Genomic DNA, 16,729 nt, shown 5'->3' with positions numbered 1-16,729 from the left:
GAAATACCAACTTAAAATACTTCATCTCCTTCTTGCAATGGTGACAGAAGGTGGAATTACTCATTTTAAAACCTGCATCAGTTTGCTGCTCCCACTCACCAAATGACTCCACCAGTAGCTGTTGCCAACAAATGTGGCAGGTTAAGGATGCATAAACAGTATGGATGGAATGACAAACAGTAGTGGCAGGGAATGGAAAGAAAAGTGGGAAAATCTTAAACTGCAAATACTGGATATTTTGGATCAATAATTACAGCAGAGCATATTTAATGTAGTGATCAGTTCAACAAGTATTTGGAGGGCAAGATGGGGAAAAAAAACTACAAAGGTTTTCCAGAAATACTTTGATATAAACATAGAGAGTTCGGAAATGCCTGACTTACCCTCCTTTCTGTGTAGTGATGAAGCTAGATAAGTAACTGCACTTTTCCACTGGAGTTCATGGTCTGTAAAGCTGTCATTGCTGACACTTGGCTGATAGCACTGGGGAAATGACCACTCACAGCTCAACAAGAATGCAGATTGAATTTCTTTGACTATGGGTGTCTTGGGACCTTGCTGAACATTTTATCAGGGAACCAAGTCCTGTCAGTTCTTAAAACAACTGGAAAAACTGCCCCGTGATACAGATCATACTCTACATATCTTTTAGACTACTAATCTCAATTCCATTTAACAAAAACAATAGTAACTGAAGTGACAGCTATACTAATTCTTGCTGAAAGTATATTTAAATTAACTTGCATTATGCATAATTCACTGTTGGAAAAGCCAAAATTTGATTCTAGAGTTAGTTGAATTAGTGTGAAGAAAATAATTAAGAAATAATGAACTTCATGACTAATTTCCACTTTAGCTGGAATGACTTTTGGCACGCAAAGACTTCTTTGGAAATTTTAAAACAAGTTAAACCAAATCAGAAAGATTCCTACTATCCCCTGAAATATAAGTATTTCATATTTGCATTACGCAGTTGTTAGTCTAAAATTGGTGAAATGCTGCAGAAAATATAAATATGCATTGGAAATTTAAATCTGTTTGAAGAGGCTAGCATTTTGCCATTAATATTCTGCATCTCTATAATGATCAAAATTCACAGCCAGAACATTTTTGTAGTCATTCCCCATAGAGAATATACACTCAGTAGAGCTATGACTTTTAATTATGAGCCTAAGTATAGTAATAATCTAACAAGGACTGGACCTTCCACTATGCAAGAGTCTTGGTCTAAACCTGAACAACTGCAGCAAGGGGAGTGGGCACCATCACGTAAGGCATTGAAGCAATAAAAGAGTAGTAATATAATTAAGAAAGTTCTGGGACTGGGTTTTAGTTGGCAATTAAATAATTGAACAGTGCTCATCAAATCACACTGAACCTCTGCCAACAAGCTTACACTTTTGATGGCTGGAGAAGTGGTACCTGTACTTTTGTTTTCTTTTTTAACTTCAAAGGAATGCAAGGAAACAACATCATTTCTAAATCTCATTGCAAGTGACTATACTATGAAGCTGAAGCTGAAAAAATAGCATAAAGAGGGTCTGAGCAAAGTATCTACCAGAACTAGGACTAAAATGAGATTGAATTCAAACACCTAACTTGACTTTTCTTATATTAAAATAAAAATATGTAGCTCACTCATATGCTTTCAACTTAATCAATTATAAATAAAGGGAAAAAATAAGTGTCTTAAGTAAATCTACACTTCTGTGAAGATAGTGTATGCCTCTGATGCAAAATTTGTTCACCATTCCACCCTTCATACACATACACTCACCTAGGTAAATGTATTAGCTATTTAAAGTTAAAAATATTATGAAAACATGAAGATAGGGAGATCTATTTGAATAACACTAACTGAATAATTTTAAAAACTCCTTTTGTGTAGTGTAGTGTTGATGATGTACAACTGTAGTTTAAAGTGCTTACAATTTAATGGTATATCATGTTACATAACCTAAATATAATATATACTCTTATAATTTGTGTTTTAATGTGTATATGTGTATATATATGTGTGTGTATGTGTGTATATACATATATATATATATATATATATATACATACTATAATATACCTAAGTATACATTATACGTAATGGAAGAAGGTCATGTAGTTTCAACCCCCTACCATGGGCAAGGACATCTTTCACTAGACCAGGTTGCTTAGAACTCCATCCAACTTGGCCTTGAAAACTTCCAGGTATTGGGCATCTGCCACTTCTTTGGACAACCAGTTCCAGTGTCTCACCATCCTCACAGTAAAGAATTTCTTCCTAGTATCTAATCCAAATCCTCTTTCAATTTGAAGCCATTCCTCCTTGTCCTGTACATGCTCTTTAAAAAGCCCTTCTTCATCTTTCTTGGCATCTCCCTTCAGGTACTGGAAGGCCATAATTAGGTCACCCAGAAGCCTTCTCTTTTCCAGGCTGAACAACCCCAATTGCCTCAGCCTTTCCTCATAGGAGAGGTGCTCCATCCTTCTAATCATCTTGGACTTGCTCCAACACTTCAATGTCCTTCCTGTGCTGAGGGACCCCAGAGCTGGATGCTGCCCTCCAGGTGAGGTCTGATCAGAGTGGAGAAGAGGGGGAGAATCACCTCCCTCGACCTGCTGGCCACACTGCTTTTGATGCAGCCCAGGACACAACTGGCTTTCTGGGTTGTAAGTGCACATTGTTGGCTCATGTCCAGCCTGTCATCCATTAGCACCCCAAAATCCTTCTCGGTAGAGCTTTTCTCCATCTCTTCATTCCCCAGCCTGTATTGATACGGGGGGTTGCCCTGACCCAGGTGCAGCATCTTGCACTTGGTCTTGTTAAGCCACATGAGATTTCCATGGGCCTGTTTCTTGAGCCTGTTTGGGTCCCTCTGGATGGCATCCCATCCTTCAGGTGTGTCAACTGCACCTCTCAGCTTGGTGCATTTGATCCCTTTTCTGTGTCATTAATGAAGACATCAAATAACACTGGTGTGTGTGTGTGTAAATATATACAAAGATATATATCTCTCTAACCTTTTAAATCATAAACCAAGCAGAATGTATGGAAAAAATATAAAACCTCAATAAAATGAAGAAATCATACAGGATTTGACAATACACATAGGTATCACCAGTGCTTTCCAAAGGTTAGAAAATGCAGTTATGACTGATAGAGCTCCATCACAGTAAAGTCCTGTGCATCCTACTTTTCTTTTGAAGTTCACAGAATTGGTCTTTTCTGTATGGACAGTATTGGAGTGAGTTTTCCAACAAGTGGATATTAAGAGAATGATTAATTATCTATATCTTCTATATCCCCCTGAATATTGATTTCTTAAGGCTTACATTTCTTCCAACTTACTTACTTCTGGTATTATAGAACCCTGTTCTCACTCAACCCTCAAAACTTGGAATCAGTTTTCATAATTGTGCAGAGAAATTTGCATTTCTACCCAAATGGTTGGCTTAGCACTTTCAAAAATCTCAGAAAGCAAAATCATTTGTTTTATTTATAAAGAAATCCCTTCAAACAAGGAAGAAGAAAATAAAATTAATTCTCATGAAAAAACAGAAGACAGTTTTCTATCGAAAAAAACAGTTTCCAATTACTTCTTGATAACACTTGGTACATACCTCAAACACATTTCAGCATCTACTTGCTCAGTGTTGTGTCCAAAGGCCATGAAAGCTAGACATTACTTCAACGAGCAGCTTAGAAAAACAATGTCTACAACTTTTCTCTAAAGATCCACTAACCAGTCAAATATGGCAATTTCCACAATGCTATAATGCACAAAATTAAATGTCAGATTGTATTTTCATGTAAAACTGTATTCTGATTAAATAATATGACTGCTTAAAGTAGAAGTTTCAATTTTTAATATTTTTAATTTCATGCAGAAACATGAGAAAAATAAGCTTGATTATGCTCACAAAATATTATTTATATTGTAATAATTGTTTTCTGATGCAAAGAATAAATAATGTAGTTACCTACAAAGTATTAATTTCCTGCTCATTTTGGGAGTCTCAGAAGAAATCCATCTGAAAACTAACAGTGCAAATTAATGAGAGAAGAAGAGCAGTCAGTAAAAATGCAAAATGCTCCTTTCTTGGTGTTGTCATATGCGGTATTGTATCCGGTTTTTTATAGGATGTTCACAAGAGGAAATGACTGGTCATCTAAAAGGACTGTGCAATTAATACTTCACATAATACTATGTATGAAATATCACCAATGTATCTGAGTTATAGAAAAGCAGACTGTGTGCGGGAATGTGCAAAAACAGGTCTCTAATGGAAAGATTTTTCAAAATCTCTGTAGTATAAAACGAAATAGAAGTGGATGGGAAGAAGAAATCAAGCATTTTTAGTATTCCAGCATCTAACAACAAATGGAAAGCCAGCTTTTTTGGCACAAAAATTGAGGACTAAAGTACTCCATCGCTGAATGATAGAAAATTTGCTGGACATTGTTCTGTGGTTTGTTTTCTTTTTTCCCCCATACGAAAAAGACAGCAAAATCTACCTTTCTGTGAAAGTAATTTTGAAAGAATAAAGCTTTGATGATGACTTAAGATTCCAGTAGAAGGCAGTGGAATTAGAGTTATTTATCAAAGTATGCAATTATCATCTGCAAAAGAAGTATCATCCACCTTCTTCCCTATTTATTAATTGCAACAAACTGGCTAGAGGAGTTTGCAGTTTTATTTGCAATTTTAGAGTCAGAAATTGGCACTGGTACAGTTTATCAGCAGCTAAGCATTCTGATTTCTTAATTGTGAGAGAATTTGTGCTATGCATACATAAGTAAACAGATGTTACAAATTGAAATTGGTCGGGATTGATATTCTGACATAATCAGAATTTAGATTTTGTTATGGATAGATAGATTTGACTATGGGAACCTCAGCAAAAGTTATGGACCATTTGAAACCTGCTTGATTTTGGATTAAGGTCAGGTCAATAGTGCCATGATATGTTATTTGATAAGGGGGTAACTAATGTGAAGACTAGAAGTTTTAAAGTGTTTTAATGTAATTTTGAAAAAGAGGAATGCTTGCTTCAGGGTTGGATCTACTACTGAAAATAAGACACTTTTAGCACCTGCAGTTATTGATAGCGCAAAGATTGTCATATCTGCCACACTCAGTCATTTATCAAACACTACATTTATCAAACATTACATAGGAAAACTGCTGATTGTTTCAAGGTTACAGAGAATGCATAGAAAAAATGCATGGAGAAGCCTTTGAACAGTCATCTAATCCAATAGTTTACTATAGTAAGTATCAACTGAGTTAAAAGTACCAACACTGTTAAAGCATATGATTATTCATATTTTTAATTCCGAACTATTAAGAACTTGTATATTGATAACATGTAAAAGAATTTGGAGAACAGGATCTGGTATCTTGAATATGGAGAGTTTATTGTGAATAGAGTTTGAGAATTTAGGGAGATAAAAGAAGATTAAACAATTGATCATTTTGATTCTGTATATACAAAATAGCAAGACAAAATCATGACAAGATACAGTTAAAAAAAAAAAAAAGAGAAAAAAACCCAGTTTTTCTTACAGATGATAAGTTATATAACTTGAAATATGTGAAGTAGAAGGATCTTGTAGAATAAGAATCATTGTGAGCGTGAAAAAAGAATTTTTGAAGTTAAGGTTTCTGATGAAGAATTTCAATTTCTTCTTCCAAGACTGAGGCAATAGCATCACTGGGAGAGTTGATAATAAGAGTTGAAATGTCACAGAAAATTAACCTTTCAGTCATATCTGTAAGGAATTGGTGAATGTCTTTTGACAATGTGATATCAGAATGCCAAACTGAATGTCCAGGACTACTTACTAGGTTGGAAAGGAATGAGTCATCTAAATGAACATAAGGATTATCTAGCACAGTATAATTTACTCAGGTGGTTATGTCATGAAGGTCAGGCACCGGCACTGATTGTGAGACAATTTTTCAAGCACACTAAAAGAAAAGCAAAATTTAAGGTTAAATTATAACCCTCTTGGATTACTTGATAATACTTTGTGAAATATTAATTTCATATTTGAAAATGTACTGCATAACCACAGAATTTGAGTATATTATTTTGATAAAGTGCAGCTGTAACAAAGACTATTCTATTCTATTAAGTCATGTTGGTAAGTACTGCCTTTCTGCATTGTATCCATGGATTATATCTAACAACTCACTTAAAAGGTAGAGTTGCCAAAAAGAAAAGTTATTAAACTCTTGTGAGCTAGGTCCAAAGAACATTAATCCTACTTGGAAGTTATCACCAGGGAAAAGTTAAGAGATTTATGTTCAGGTCATGATCAATATCCTTGTTTTAACTAATGGAGATAAACTCTGTCTCCTCTGCATCTGCCAAGGAACTTAACCTGAGAGAAAAAGATAAGCCTTACTCTTTCAGATTTTACAATTATAACATGGTTAAAAAAAGATTTATGTGAGAGGGTGTGACTGAGGGAAAAAAGATGTTTTACATAAAGACTTATAACTCCCAAGGTATAGGTAATCATAGTCATAGTTCTTAATCATGAACTGAATATACATGTATATGTTTACATGTGTACAGAAAGTATTTGGGAGATCCAAGAATGAACTGAGAAATTATCATAAAAGTCAGGTCTAGTAGCTTTTCCCCTCTGAGGATTTGCTTATTGTGACAGAGTTTTCTTTCATGAAATTAAGGTCGATATGCCCTGAATTTTTGTTACAGTTAAATTTCATGATCAGTTGAGAGAGAAGTTTTAATATTTAGCACTCCATTTTTATTTGTATTTCCTAATACCTCACAAGAAAATATTCCTTCACTCTTTCTTTATGTTTTTGTAAAAGAAATAGGAGATGAAGGCTACTTTTAATAATTAGGCAGAGACATGATCATATTTAGTAAACTACAAAAATACCCTTTTATACCAAACTAAAACACTATGGACCTAAATAAGATTAGAATTACCACTGGTTGAAAAAAAGTCATGTGTCATGAGAAAGTAAATACTAAGAGGAGTGATACAAATAACATTACCAAATGTAACTTCAGGCATGAACACCTCTCAACAATGACTAGTAGTTGCACATAGAATCCCATTTATTATTTATTTATTATTCCACAGTTGTGGAATAATAAGAATTAATGCAAAAGAGGCTGAAACAAAATCAAAGACACGCATGTACACACCCATTTTAATTCATGTTCCTTCCAACCATGTCATATTTGCCACATATTATGCAACCATACGATCTTAAGCTCTGCCAGGGCAGGTTTAGGTTGGATATTAGGAAGAAATTTTTTACAGAGAGAATAATCAGACATTGGAATGGGCTACCCAGGGAGGTGGCGGATTTATCGTCCCTGGAGGTTTTTAAGATGAGATTGGATGTGGTGCTTAGTGTCATGGTCTAGTAACCATGGTGGTGTTAGATCAAGGGTTGGACTTGATGATCTTGGAGGTCTTTTCCAACCTGGTTGATTCTATGATTCTATGACAACATACAGATAATTTCCTTTCCCTCCATTGGACAACATGTGTACAGGAACTTTACAACCCCATAGGGGAAGTAAGAATACAACTTCCTATTGAGCTATGTGCAGACATAAAAGCAAAAATATAAAAGTATAAACATCATCATGAATGAAAATTATTGTCAAATTTAATAGCGCTGATTAGCTTCACTATGCAGTACTGCCAGCTGTAAGTTACATGGACACTGTAAGTTACAATGCAAGAGATTCACAGCAAACAAAGAGAGAAGTTTACTTTCTCATTTGTAAATTAGATGCTGGGTCTTCTAGTGCTTACGATTGTCTTGTAGACAACAGTACTTCAGGAGCAAAAGCATTTTACAGAACTGGGTATTATTTGTTCAAAATCTTTGTGATAATACAACTTTCTGTCATACTATTTCTATTCACCTTTTTCCAAAGAGGTATCTGAAATAATAATGAAGAATTTTTTAGATATGCTAAATGTAGCATCAGATGATTTAAGTGGATATTGTTAAGAAAGAAGATACAAATACAACATCATCTTGTCTTCCACTCACTGAATTTCAGCTGTGGTCTCTGAGTTGAACCAAAATCCATCAAGAGTCATTAAAATATAGCATATGTAGCTCAGTACTGAAAGGTACTTTACTCTAGTAAAGTACAGTTCCTCTCAAGCAAATAGCAATTAGGACTTTCTTCAAAATCCTACCATTGCTTGTCTTACCAGTTTTTATTGTCTAAAGATAAAAACTTTAAAGTGACTGGTGGGAATATTAAAAAGTTTAAAGATTTTTATTTAATCCCTTTCAGCTGATGACCAGCCAAAATATGGAAATGTAATAACCCTGATGGTAGAACTACATAGACAGACATCTATGCTACTTTAGGTCTCTTTCTTTCTAAACCATCTATGAGTTGGGTAGAAATGCATGGCTTAAATTTTCCCCCTTCCAACAGATTACAGGGTATGAATTTAGGCAATTGCTCATCTGCACACAGAGACTTCTGGTCTGTGCTTCTCCTTTGACATGTTCTTCAGTATGTATGATGTGCAGCCAGGAAGGAGAGAGAAAGAATAAGCGGATGGTAGCATCAGCAAAGATGTGAACGAGGCTGAGTTTTGGCATCTTTTAGACTAAGATGTCTTGTTTTATGGGTGCATTGCTGAGTGAGTGTTTGATTGAGGGCAATGGTTTCTAGAGCTATAAGTAGAAAGGAGAATTGTAATACAAGTACAATGATTGAAATCTTTCAATGGATAGACAGGGATTGAAAGTCATTTCTTTGTTATTTACTTAGACCCACTTACATATCTATTACTCTTAGTAACTTTAGCACCAAATGCCCCCTTTTCATTATCTTAGCTTTGTAAAATTTCTGAAAGCCTCATGCTAAGCAAAAGACCCAGAAAATACATTTTTGGAATTGGCCTCAAACGCATAACAACATTTATTTTTTCTAAATTCTTTAACAATCTGCCATGTAACTTAGATGGATGCAGGCAAGAAACACAAAAATTGTTATGTCGTCTATTCATTCATTTTAAAAAGGAATAAATTCTTAATATGATATCAATGCTTAATGAGTACTTTTGTGAATTGTTTCAGGTAGAAGAATCACACATTTTTATAGCAATCTAGACTTCCTAAAGTCTTGCCAGCATTACTGTAATTTATTTTATAGTAAGAAGTCAACCTCTTGAAGCAAATTTCCCAGAAAGCACTAATTTAAAGAATTATTTTTTTAAAAAAAGGATCAATTTAAAATAAAATTATATACATTATTAATACATTTTTATTTATGCAACTAATAATTATAATGGACTCATTGTCACCTAATTAGACATATCCAGTATCAGTAATGACTGACACCTAAAACCTGGTTTTAAAGAGAATGTTGGTGGTGGTGAAATTGAGCTCATTGTTCTCTATTCGATAACACAAAATGGTTTTGAATGAGATCTTGGATTAACAAAATATCAAAAATAAAATTTAAGTACGATTGTATCTTAAGATATCAGGAAATTAATCCTACTACATAAAGGTTTTTAAAATAAATAGGCCATATTATTGATTTAAAAAGCATAAATAAACCTAAACAAAAATACCCAAATATTTTTTCATTGTATCAGATTGTTTTTCAAATTTCCCCATGTAGCAGAAACAGGCAAAAGGAGAACCAAAAGTTAAAAGTTGACAGCAAAGAGTTGCAGAAGTGTTTTATATTATTAAGTGACTGGACCATAAAATGACAGAAGAAATTTAATATTATCAGTGTAAAGCAAAAATTATGGAAAAAAGTTCATATTTGTATATATATGTATCTATAGATAACAGTGGGTTCTAAACTAACATCTTCAAAAAAATATTGGGATCATTGTAGTTAATTTTATGAAAACAGTTGTTCTTAGCAGCAGTTGAAGTTGTGAGGTATTGGAAAACAGGAAAAACTATAAAAGAAACATTGCATTACTGCAATGTTTCATAATTGAATAATTCATATGTATTTTGAATGCTGAAGATCTTTTAGGTTTCGCCAACTAAAAGAAAAAAGTGCAAGTAAAAATTAAATATAAAAAGACTTGTATATGAAGAGAGATTAAATCAACTGGGATCATTTACCTGGAAAAATAAATGATTGGAGGAGAATATACGATTGCAAAAGAAAGAGAGAGAAGTGTTATTTACTATTTCCCACAATACAAAACCCCAATAAATTCAAAAGAAATATTTGAAAAAAAATTCTTGAACTGAACTGGAAGTTGGGGTTTTTTCACTCAATGTGCAAATGAGTTGTGAAACTTATTGGCAACACGCTGTGGCAATAAAACTGCTTTTGCACTTATTAAGTGATATCAAACATGAGGATGCAGAAACAAATTTCAGTTCAGAAGGTACTGAGCACAGGATGTCAGAAGCTGTGAGGTTAAACTGAGTGAAGTAGTAATTTATACTTGCACCCACAATTGACCACTGTCTAACACAAGATGTTGGACTAGAAGTCTTTTATCTTGCCCATTATCATTTCTTTTATGATCATTTCAGTCTGAGCCTTTCTTGAAATTAAGCATTTGATTGCTGCATTTTTAATATGGGCCTGTGTATGAATAAAATTAATGAACTGAAAACCATGAAATTTGGATAGCTCTATCTGAGGCATGTATGAAAGACTTGTATCGTGACTTAGATATTGTTAATTGGATGACAATCCTAAATAGTCACAGTGTTATAGAGAGTGATAAATAGAGCTGACAATGAAAGACAAGGCCCACATAAATGATTAGCAAAATCTCTCCCTTTGACATAAAAGTACAATCTGAGTGCAAAAACTTGGTTTTCTTAATACATGCCATTTAAAAAGATGTATACGTTGCCATGGTAAATACTGTATTCTGGTTTACATTTTAAGATCATCACAGAGTTGAACACATGAGCTAGGAGATTTTATGTTTGTAGAAGTGGCAGATTTTTTTTCCTGCCTAAAACTTGCAGAAACGTGACAAACTACAGCTTCAGAGTTTCCTGTGATTCCATTCAAAGTATTACTGCATACTTGAAACATCTTTGCCTGTGTAAGTGAGAAAGATAAACTAGTATTGACTCTTGTTCTGTAAGGAAAGAGAGAAGTAAAAGACCTAAAGCATTGCTATGGCATTTATTCCATCAGTGCAGAATTGTTCCCTGTTGTGTATTTCTGGCATTGGACTAGTCTGCTTTAAAAGACAAAGAAATAGGGGGAATCCTATTCTATAGTTAAAATGAATATATCTTAAAAACTTTACTCTAGTTTATGGTTCTATTTTCTTGATTTCTATCACATTTTTCCTGGAAATCTCTCCTTGACTGTTCATTAAGACCATACAAATTGCTATTCTAGAGGAAAAAATAGCAACAACTATTTTAAAAAATAAATTAAAATACCAGTTTTACTATATTTTAAATCATAAAAAATTTCAGCAGAATCCTTGATAGTATGTCTTTACATATTCTGAACTATTAGTGTTTTAGGGTGAGTTTTAATGTGTTATCTTTCTTTGCACTCCTTGTACGTAAGGGAGTCTGAAAACTCAATTTTATGGTAAGGTTGCATAGTATTTATCTTACTGTTTTTCAGTCTGGTTGAAGATGTACAGAGAAACCTTCATGACAATAGTGTATATTCTTTTTTTTTTTTTTAGAAGCCTTAGAGAAACAAAAAATACTGCTTGTGTTACTATATTTATATATGAAAAACTTATTGATGTATCTTCCTTAGACTGAAGAACACTAACTGGTTCTAGCCTATTGTACCTCACTCTTTGTCATCTGCTGATTTGCCAAGAGAAAGTAGATTTCATACATAATGAAGCACATTTTGTGGGGGTCCCTTTTCCTATGAACAACTCAAGACAGAATTTGATAGAAATAAATCTTTCATTCAGAATAATATAAGTCCCTGATTCCCAAAGACCCGATCTAGGAGGGAAAAATCAATAAACCAGTATTTCCTCCAGCCCCACGTAAGAGAATGACAGTCATGGTGCTTTTATAAAGTAAAACAGCAGTGGTATGTTCAGTGAACAGATCTTTCATAGGAATCCTAATAAAGAAAAAAAGGAAAGAAAAGTTATGGAATGTTTTCAGGGAAGTAGGGAGGGCAGTTTAGAAAAAGAAAGGAAAAAGTACTTAAATGTATTCTTAGCTTCATCAATTGTTGAGACTTTTCAAAAACAATACTGTCTACACATTTAATAAAATTTCTTACTGAGAAAGACAAGGAAGGGTATCTTTTAATTTTCCCCACGTGGAAAAGGTAGCAATAACTAAGCAGTTACTCATTTCTATGCATTAGTTGCTAGCCGCAAAATCAGCATGCACTTATTCTTACTCTGAACTAGCTGTTTATCTTGGGTGACTAGAAGGACAAATATATATATATTTATATATATTTTTATATATATATATATATATATGCAATTTTTATGGTCATGCAAAGAATCATGAGGTATTCTAGTGAAAAAAGGGATAATACAGGCATTGGAAAAAATGGAGGATACTCAATGAGAACAGAAATGGAAGTGAGTATTCATTGCCAGTTATTGCAGTTGGGAGGTGTATCACACACATACAAAGAAAACCCTATGATTAAATGTGCTAAGCATAAAATACCCTGCTGTGTTTATTTTTTTCTTCTGAGAAAGGAAGTCAATGGATTAACAGTATATGTAACTATATGTAGTTGAGAATAAAAGTACTTATGTGGAAATAATGTTATTATGATTAATATAAATATGAGTAAAGTTAAATAAGTGCATTGGACATTAAAAAAAAAAAGCTATTTCATGAGCACACAGAAAATTCAGTCTGTGCCCATCACCTCTGGTCTTTTTCACTGGACACCACTGAAAAGAGGCTGACTCCATCCTCTTTACAACTTCCTTTTGGCTATCTATATACACTGATAACAACCTCCCCGAGTCTTCTTTTCTGTAGGCTAAACAGCCCCTGTTCTCCCAGCCTTTGCTCATAGGAGAGATGTTCCAGTCCCTTAATCATCTTAGTACCCCTTTATTGGACTGCAATATCTCCATATCTCTCAGTGTGTAGCGTCACTGGTGAATAAAGGGCAAGGATCCCCTCCCTTGACCTGCGGATGATACTTTGTCTAATGCAGCTTATTATACCATTCAGCTTCTTTCCAGCAAGGGTACATTGTTGACACATTTTCAGCCTCATGTCTGTTAGGATCCATAGGTCCTTTCCCTCCAAACTGCTGTTGAAGTGGATGACTCCAGCATATGTTGGTGCATGATTTGTTCCATCCAAGGTGCAGGACTTTGAACCTCCCCTAGCTGAACTTTATGAGGTTAAGCATCAAACATTCTTTCTCTATATGTGAATATGTAGATTTAAATAGCAGAAGAAACAAACAGTTTGAAATGCTGCCTAAAGAAAAGTGCCAAGTCATGAAAAATTAACTCAGATTTATCACTATACTTCAGGAGTTAAACAGGGCTGGTAGCATGAATACTCCATGTTAATAAAATGAATAGTAGTGAAAGTCAGTCGACCAAAGCATCAATCCTAATGGAGAGGCAGAGTTCTATGCTTAGAGAATGCTATAACTGAGAGTTATGGTCGAGAGTTGAGAGTTGAGAAGGCAGAGACAGATATAGAAGATTGCAACTACATTAGTTTAAATTTCTTTCATTGCCATTACTAGTAAAAATGACACCAATAAATGGATGAGTGGTTAAACAGCAGGGCAACCTCAGTAACAATCATAACCAACTGAGGACCAGAGAGTCTTTATAGTGTCACACCATAATTTAATTAACTTGAGGGCATCGAAAACCTCAATGATTTGACCAAGCTAACTTCCTAAATACATTTTCGACATTACACTTACAAATAAGCCAAATATTCTGTGTGATTTTATTGGGTTTATGCAACTACAGTTTTTCAGTTGGGGAGTTGCAGTGGTGGCCTTTGTGAGAAGAGACCAGGGACTGGCTCCACGTCAGATTGAACCTCTTCCAGTCTGTTTGAAAAAGGACCCACCACTGGCCAAAGCTGATCCAACCAATGACAATGGTGATGCCTCTGTGATATTATATTTAAGAAAGGGTAAAAAACACTGTGCAGGAGTGGTGAGAGAGGAGTGAGAAAATTATGAGCAACAGCCCTGCAGACACAAGATAAGAGAAGCAGGAGGTTTAGGGAGGTGCCCAAGTACCAAAGCAGAGATTTCCCTGCAACCTGTGGAGAAGACTGTGGTGAGGCAGATTGTCTCCCTGAAACTTGTGGAGGACCACAGTGGAGCAGATATACACACTGAAGCCTCTGGAGGCCCCCATGCCACAGCAGGTAGATGTGCCCTGAGGAAAGCTCCTGGAAGGAGCTGTGGCCCATGGGAGACCCAGGCTGGATCAATCTGTTCCTAAAGGACTGTAGGCTGTGGAAAGGTCTGATGCTGGAGCAGTTTGTGAAGAACTGCAGCAGATGGGAAGGACCCCTCTTAGAGAACCTAATGTCCACTCTAAACATATACACAATTTCTAAAGCAAAAAAAATCTTTTGTTAGGTACTGAGTTTAAAGTAAAAATACAAAAATATTTCTCTGATTTATCTACAGCTATTCAATTCAACTGAAGAACTAATTCTCAGCTCAGCTCATATTCTACCAGCAGTGTCAGATGCTAAGTATTTCTGAAATATAAGTATGTGGAGCAAAAAGAAAAAGGCTCAACTTCCTTAACTACCTTTTCTGCCTTTTTTTTTTTAATTTTTTTGTTTCAGTGTGAATTTAAATGTTTATGGGGAAATTCAGATATCATGGGATTGAAAGCAAATTTTCCAGAGACTTCAACAGAAATTAATTATTCCACTTAATTTACATAATGATGAACAAATTTGCTTCAGGAATCACTAAAAATAATAAATAACTGTACTCCTTCTGTGAAGTATTAAAAGAGCTTTTTTCAACTGTTTAATGATTTATGAGGGAGTGGATAGTATCTGGCCTTTCTTATTTGAAAAAAAAAAAAAAACAAAAAACTGAAAAAATCAAAACAGTTCCACCAGAACCGTAATGTTGAGATTACTAAAAATGTACCTAAAAAGAAAATATTCAAACTATGTATCCAGTTTATGAACCTATATTCTATAATATGAGTTTAGAAAGTAACATGTTGCAACTGTGGTGACAGAAACACAAACAAATGGCATTATAGCAAACGGTTTCACAGTGTAAATTTTACTTACAGAAAGTATGACTGATGTCTTGGAAATGTTGCATTACTACATTGTGTAGCAGTTTGCATAGAGCAGCAATAGAATGAACTACTTTTTACTGTGGCATATAGTTTTAGATCAGTTAAATGATTCAGTAACTTACCAATGTGTTATATAATAGCTATACATACAACAATTCAGTGTTTTTATAATGTAACCTCAAATAAAAAGAAATGCTGTTAACTACAATAGATAATAAATGTGTTATATCAGAGACAATCATAGAATAAATAGTCACTAAATGATATAATTTAAAGACAACTGTGTAGTTGTAAGTCATGTGGAAGATAGTACTGAATTGAGATACACATACATAATGGTTACAATGTATGATCTTAGAGGTCTTTTCCAATCTGAATGATTGGAAAAGAAAATTACATATTAGACGATTAGATATTAATACTGGCATTCATGGTAGCCCATTAGACTGAGATACATTTTTTCTGGATCTAAATTCCCTGTTAGGAGACAGACTGCAACTCTTTTGCTTTATTTTTATTACCTCTCCAACGCATCCATAGCCTGTCACCTAGTGATGTGCATTGCAACGTACTGTAAGAGTAATAATCAATGAGTTCAGGCACAGACATTTTCTGCAGTTTTCACCTTAGGTCCAGCCTCTCCAGTTTTCTGCCAATTTTCAGAAAGTTCACACACATGCACATACACATAGACATGCACTCAAATCAGTATGCTCTCAGATGCTGAATACAGTAATCCTTATTTAGACAGATAAATGGAATAAATATGTTCAACAATGACCTATACAAAATCCAGATTTTCCTTATTAAAGTAATTATTTATGCGCACGTGAAAATGAGATATACAAGTATTGGATATATGCAGAATTCTTCAGAGAATTCTTAAAATGGCATACAGTTTGCATAACATATTTGTGTCTATACAAATCCTGATTTTCACATCAAACAGAAGGGAGAAAAATTTTTTAAGAAGTCTTTATTGCCGTGCCAAAACCTTCATCTCCAAGGCCTTGCACAAAGCTGAACTAGTCAATTTGTAATTAAATCTTATAGGATACAGCAGTGATACTCATTACAGAAAAGGCATTTTATAGTCAGCAATCTTATTTTCAACTAACAGGATGACACAAAAGTCACAGTTCACAGAAGCTTTATGTCTGTTATTTCATGCTGGAATAATACTGCACAAACCAATTAGCCAGTGTAATAGTGTCAAGATGTATTTAAAGAAAAAAATGGATCTGGCAAAATGCCTCTGCCTTTCTCATATTTATAAGGACAATAGCTTTACATTTGAAGGGCCAGCCTTTTGGGGTACTAAGAAATAAATCTCTTAAAGCACTTAGACTACATATAATTAGTGTAGGATGGTATAACTCCCATTCCACAAATAATTTTTTTTTACAGTTGGAAACCAAAACTGAATTAATAAACCAAAACTGAATAAAAATTATTAAAATTAAAGCCCTTCAGTTAATGCAT

At 34.3% G+C, this 16,729-nt stretch overlaps 1 protein-coding gene across 3 annotated transcripts in view; it reads right to left on the bottom strand.

Moving 5' to 3' along the window:
- Nucleotides 1-16,729, bottom strand: part of MGAT4C (MGAT4 family member C) — a 340,168-nt gene that overhangs the window by 169,229 nt on the left and 154,210 nt on the right. The window lies entirely within an intron of this gene.

Source organism: Manacus candei, unplaced genomic scaffold (genome assembly GCF_025592945.1).
Source record: "Manacus candei isolate 608988 ecotype Guabito, Panama unplaced genomic scaffold, ASM2559294v1 h1tg000114l, whole genome shotgun sequence".
NCBI lineage: Eukaryota > Metazoa > Chordata > Aves > Passeriformes > Pipridae > Manacus > Manacus candei.
The sequence above is the reverse complement of the archived record's forward strand: the minus strand, read 5'-3'. Positions and strand labels throughout refer to the sequence as shown.